At 38.9% G+C, this 6,441-nt stretch overlaps 1 pseudogene across 1 annotated transcript; it reads right to left on the bottom strand.

The window, feature by feature from the left end:
• Nucleotides 1-730: 730 nt before the first annotated feature.
• LOC101465499 (pre-B-cell leukemia transcription factor 1-like) lies at nucleotides 731-5,405 on the bottom strand (annotated as a pseudogene). The gene is made up of 6 exons (XR_013099003.1): nucleotides 5,356-5,405; nucleotides 1,805-2,043; nucleotides 1,501-1,674; nucleotides 1,260-1,395; nucleotides 1,029-1,176; nucleotides 731-810 (listed from the first exon to the last, which is right to left on the bottom strand). The product of XR_013099003.1 is annotated as a pre-B-cell leukemia transcription factor 1-like (transcript).
• Between the last annotated feature and the right edge of the window lie 1,036 nt (nucleotides 5,406-6,441).

Here is a 6,441-nt window from a genome sequence, read left to right as displayed (position 1 = left end):
TTAATAAAAGAAGAATAGTTAATAAATTACTTGACTTTTATGTCACAAAATACTTGTTAAGGAAGTGAATAATGCTTCTGGCCAAAGTCTTCAGCCCTCTATAACTCTGGAGAAGTCAATTTAACTGTATCTGTCACAATGTTTCTTTCAAAAGCAGCCTAATTAGTTGGATGGCTGATTGCATTGTCTAAGATTAATAACAACGAATGACATTCAGTCATGTGGCATTATTTACACTGGAAAAATCAGACTGATTGCCACCCTGATTTTTCCAGTGTCTATGTGAGCAGCACAAGTCTTATTTACTCATGACAAGCTTCACTATTGAAGAATCCAGTGCTTATGTGTGTGTGTGCCACATAAAATTAGTATGTTACGATCACAAGACATTTAAACCTGTTTTTGTTCTAACCTGTACTGTCTCCAAAAGACTCTAGAATATAACATTAAAATAAAATGACAAACAAAATTAAAATACATGATTATTGTTCATTTTAGGCTACTGCAGTTATTTTCAGGCATGTTAAAGTGAAATCTGGGGCTTCTTGAGCACCCCCTAAAATGGGTTCAAACTCGCAGTGCAGTATGGGTAAAATGTGGCTATAGCACCTGGGACACAAATAGAAGTCTCTGCAGAAAGCAAGTGGTTGTTCTTTGACCTTGTTTCATACTCTACATCTAGTAGATGAGGCTAGAACAGCAATGTGTTAGACTAACTACTCACATGGAGACAGAGAGGATGAAGAACAGCACCTCCAGTGACTCCTCAAAGCCTCCCATCAGGTGGGGTACATATTGCTGGGTATCCTCCTGTTGGCACATCGGGGGACACTTGAAGAAAACGTTTTCCACACATGCATGAAGAAAAGATTTGCACACACATTTCCATAATCAAAAAATAAAACAAAAACAGACACCTGGTGGCTCTTCTTTGAAAGTGTGATAAATATTTTTATTTTTCTCATCTGGCCATCTTCTGAGGGTTTCCACATTTTCATTTAGAGAAAGGCAAGCTTGAGGGTGTATACCTGAGTTTGGTGTAGCTGGAGAGTTGGCTTGGCTGGAAAGCGAAGACACACTTGTCGCTGTCTTCATAGCATAAAGGCTAGCGTCCTCCTGGAACTTTGCAATATTCTTCTTATACCGAATCCTCTTGTTTCCAAGCCAGTTGGCTATCTGAAAGAATTAAGATAAGAAAAGGGAGCAAGTCAGCTGGCTTCTTTAGATTAAACCAAGTGCTATATCTGGTCTTTTTTAACCTGAGCAACAGTGATGCTGCACTTCTTGGCCAGCTCCTCCTTGACTTCCTCATTAGGGTAAGGGTTGGCCAGATGGGAATAAAAACATTCATTCAAAATCTCTGTTGCCTGTTTGCTGAAATTCCTGCGTTTCCATCTGATGGCAATACATATATAAAACACTATTTAATTTAAAAAATGCCGGCAGACACTTGAAGACTAAACTTAAAGATGAGGCAAGGAAATAAATATGAAAACCAACCTTGCATCCAGGAACCTGGAACGTAGGATCATGACAGCTTCACACGTGCTCTGCTTTAACTGCGTCTGGATAGCCCTGAACTTACGGTGGATGATTGAAACCATTCGCTCAATCTCGCGTGCGGGACTGCTCCCTCAGCAAGTTGATCACATGGCTGGTGAATTCATTGCAAGCCTGATTGGGATGAAGGCAAAGAGTTCAGGCGTGAATGTGACCAAGAGGGCCAAAGACAAGAATTCTAACACACCTCAGTGATGTAGTCGACACCCTTGTCTGTTCACCCTAAAGTCTCTTAACAACACACCTGTTCATATTTTTCCAGTTCCGCATGATAAATCTCTCGAATTTGAGAGAGTTTCTCTTTGTAGTCCACATGTTCTAAGCTCCCATCATCAGGCGTTCCTCCGGCTGCTGCGGCCACCACTGCTGCAGAGGCTCCACCCTTCTCTGGACCAGCAACCCCCTCTGCTAACAGCATATTGTCCAGTCACATTATCTGAGCATTTGGAGGGTCTTCTTGTTGGACACCTTGGATACTCAGGGCTATAGAGCAGAATATAAACTGCGATGGCCACAATAGATTCGAAATAAATCAATCAAGTTCAAGACATGCAGCATGTCAAGCATCTCCACTCTTCACATAAACTTCATTTTTTCATTTTCTGACACATTTTTGAATAGTTTGTACTGAATTTAAAAACTACTTGAACTGATAAGATCTTAATATGTTCAAAATGTGGAGCATCTTTTAATCAGTGGCAAATAGAAGGTAGATACAAAAGCTCAAAAGGAGCTGACAAAAAAAAAATGGGAGAATCACTCCCTATCCTGCTTGTGTGATACTGCCATCAGAATTTCAACCTCCGCTGTGTAGATTTAGAAAACAGCATGAACAGTACAATCAACCCCAAAGACATTCAAACTTTTTAAGATTAATCTTAATATTCTGATTTGACTAGTCAGTCTCCTCTAAGCCGCATGGCTTTAAGGTGGTAATGATAGTGAAGCAATGCATTTAAATGTTGCAGAAAAAAAATTTAACCAGCACAAACCAGCAACGCTGCATCAGCAGAACACTTTAATGGTTCAATTTAATTCCATTAATGCAACACCAGTTCTCAGCAGTCTTTACTTTGTACAAAGACCCTACAGTTTTAAACTGATGACCCCAACGATCAATCGCCTATGAGCAAGCATAGTTTCAATTCAGTTTGATTTATATAGTGCCAAATCACAACAATAGTTGCCTCAAGGCACTTAGTATTGTAAGGTAAAGACCTTAGTGTCTGTTGCTATGGTAGCAATGGCATCTTTCCTTATCAAGTCCAAGGAAAAGAAAATGCAAGAGACACACACACACACTCATCTTCACCCACATGCTGTTAATTAATTAACACCAACTCTTAAGGAGCATCAAAACACTCAGTGAAAAAAATTAAAGCTCATTTGAGAGGTTGTTAATGTGCACAGTTATGCAAATCAGACAGCAATTACAAGGCAGTTTCAGGTAGCATCTCCCATTCATAGTGTCTAACAAGTGCTATGACAGCCTTCGTATCTTCACATCCAGCTTAACCTCTGCAGGAATTAGAGAAACGCACCGCAGTACACCAACGCTGTGATCACTTTATAAGGCACACCAGTGAACCGTATTACTGTAGAGCACTAGTACTACACTGGTCTCATACAACAGTATTTTTAAGATGTTCAGTATTGCATAATTAAAGTATAAGTAGATAGAAATTAGCAGACCGATGTGCCACACTGACAACTACATCACATGTAATCCAGAAACGCGATATTTAACACATTTCTAATGTAGCCCACCCGAAGTGTTTCCATGTATGTGTGTGTGTGAGCTTCTCCAAAGCCAGTAGATCACAAACAGTAAAGATCAGAGTATCCCAAACCCCCAGTTTTTCTCTGTGCCTGCACTGCTCATTTATCGCCCTCTGTGATGCTCCCTGATGATACTTTACATAATTTGCTGTGTGTAGTTGTGGATTCTGGCACATATTAATAATATGATCCAAAGAAATAAGATTAAGAATTCATACAATATAATTGGTTGGATATCATTAACAGCCACAGCTGCATACAGGCAAGCATCCTAGCTGGAGTATGAATATTTAACAGCACATTTCAAAGTGCACTTTTTTTTGACGGCCCCCAAAAGATCTTTTTTGTTCCAACAATCCTGCTGCTAGTTCTGAACTCAGCCCCGCTATTTTCCTCTCATATTTTATAAGTCTCACTTTCAGTTTGTGTTGTTCACATTCATTTAAACTACCTCTGTAAAAAAGAGCATAAAATAACAGATAAATAACAGAAGATTAACAGAAGAATTCATGCTGGTTCATTTGATTAACAAGGTCCAAAAGGACAGTTATTCATCGCAACACTTAAACGTCATTATTGTTAGTATTGTTTTACCACATTGAAAGGTGTATCCCTAAAATTTACTGGTGAGGCATAAGAGTGCATCGTTATTTGTATTTAACAAAAAGCCAGTATTTTCCAAAATCTCAAACAACTTAGTGCAGTTTATACTGACTTGGTCATACAGAAGGTTGTGAGCTTAGCACCTCTCAGGAAAACTATAGTAAAAAGAAGTATCCTGTGTTTTTGAGAAAATAAAAGACATTTTCTTAATTAATTACCTTGCTATGTCAACATAAATAAAGTATTTTCTTATCTTAAGATGAGCTGATTGGAAAGCATATGATCACTTCTATGCTGGTTTCCAAATTCTACCAAACTATTTTTGTTACACACACGCGCACGCGCCTTTCTTTATGTCATCTTTTCCAGCCCTCATTTTCCCCTCATGTCCGATTTTGTGAATCTGGGCTCTCTTAGTTTGAAAATAAGCAGGTGAGACAACTACTTAACTTGGAAACTCTGAATCCTTCTTGCTGCCACCCTTAAGCTTCCTGTTTCCAAGCTAACTGAGGTAATACCAAGGAGTACGGTGCAGTTTGTACTTTTTGGGGGTGTTTTTTTTCAATAAGGAAAAAGTTGCCGACTGATATTAAATTACGAATCTTTCCTGCCTAGTTAAATATAGATTTGTTCACTTACTGCAAATTCAAAATGAGTTTGGAATAAATGCAGGATAAGAAAAGCAGGAGTATTATTGTGAGTCTAAAGTCACTGAGTCAGTCTTTCTTTTTCCATATAAACAATTAGACCTATTTAAACATTGCATCATCTCAACCCCTGGCGCAGATTCCTTATGTCAATAATAACAGATTTGATGATCCTGTTGCTCCCATGTATTTCTCAGTTAAAAGCGTCTGTTGTTATGACGCTCCTCCTGCAGTAGCACTTCTAGCCTTTTCACCATCTGAGCATTTGGAGGAGAGCATCATCAAAAATCATCAACAAAGCCAGCAGAGAATGAGTTTTGGAAAAATACCATGGCAAACTGTTGGGGATAGAGTATGACACACTGAGCACAAGAGCAGGAGAGGGAGAAAGAGAGATGCATTAATGACAAGTTTCATGAGGACGGGAGAAAATGTAGACGAACTAGTGTACATCCTGCTTATGTGTCTCCAATCTCTCTCGCTCTCTGCCACAGACATGTCATCTGTCATGTCATGTGAGTCACTACCTAAGATATGAATAGCAAATTAAATCTTCAAAAGGGATACAGTTTATTTGCAGTCTTGTTTAAATCCCTTATCCTTACACACTGACTGACTAAGAGTCATTCAAATGTAATAAAAAGTCAACTTTAAGCCTAAAATTAACCACAATAATGAATTTGATGAGAGCAGAAGTCTTGTATTAGCATGCAATGTGTCTTTACTGGTTGATAAATATAGAAAGAAAGCTACATATGCATCTTACCTGTATTTTCTTTGGTCTCACAGGACGCTGAAGAGGGCAGGCTTCATTCTGTGGCAGTTTAAAGCATGTTTCCTTTCATGGAAAATCATAGAATGTAGCAGAAAGACAAAAGAGTCTGCATTAAAAAACAATTCTTTGTTATTATTAGTCATAAAAAAATGCTCTTATCTAACAGATAGAGCAATTTTCCACAAATGAACTTTGACCCTGGAGTCTTCTGTTGATAAACCATCAGAGGTGAGAACGCAGACATACTTTGCACGGTCACCTGCCCGATGCAAAGTTTTTGCTATGACTAATTGCAGCCGTGTGACAGAAACAGTAACAATACTGATCATTTTTCAGTAAATTTACAGTAAATCAAGCACCCAGAAGACAAAACCAGAGTATTTCTGGTTTTTATTTCGGCAGCCTCGCCTCTGTCAGTGCGCCCCAGGGCAGCTGTGGCTACAACGTAGCTTGCCATCGCCAGTGTGTGAATGTGTGTGTGAATGGGTGAATGACTGAATGTAGTGTAAAGCGCTTTGGGGTCCTATGGACTAGAAAAGCGCTATACAAATGCAGGCCATTTACCATTTACCATTTATTTTTTTGCTAGAAAATGCTAAGTCTTTGGAAGCCAATAAAAGGAGAGGAGCTAAAATGTCTTGTTTCAGATGGTGGAAGAACGAATGGATTGCTGCCGAAGTCCAGTATTCTAAAGATTCATGAATGGCACTGTGTGTTGAAGGGGTTCCGGCAGTCTTATAAGTAAATTACAGCAGATACACTGTGAATACACTCATATAATAAATAAAAAAATTCAGATCAAGAACTCCTTACTCAGATCAAATCCTTTCTCATTTTTTCTCTGGTTTATTTAGTCATTATTTAGCATTACTGCCATGTTGGTCAATGAATCACAGGTGACTTACAAACTCAGCTTTGTATTTATAGTGAGATGATGGATCCTGTTGGTCTGGGCTATGGGATAAAGATGGAGATATTCTGAGGTGCAAAAGGATTCAGCAGTATTGGGGATTGGTAGTTTCAGTGTGTGATGAGTGAGAAGTGGAACCACCATTCAACTCGGAGGGATACCGAATC

Source organism: Maylandia zebra, linkage group LG6 (genome assembly GCF_041146795.1).
Source record: "Maylandia zebra isolate NMK-2024a linkage group LG6, Mzebra_GT3a, whole genome shotgun sequence".
Lineage (NCBI taxonomy): Eukaryota > Metazoa > Chordata > Actinopteri > Cichliformes > Cichlidae > Maylandia > Maylandia zebra.
Note: the sequence above shows the minus strand (reverse complement) of the source record. Positions and strands in the feature narration are given on the sequence as shown.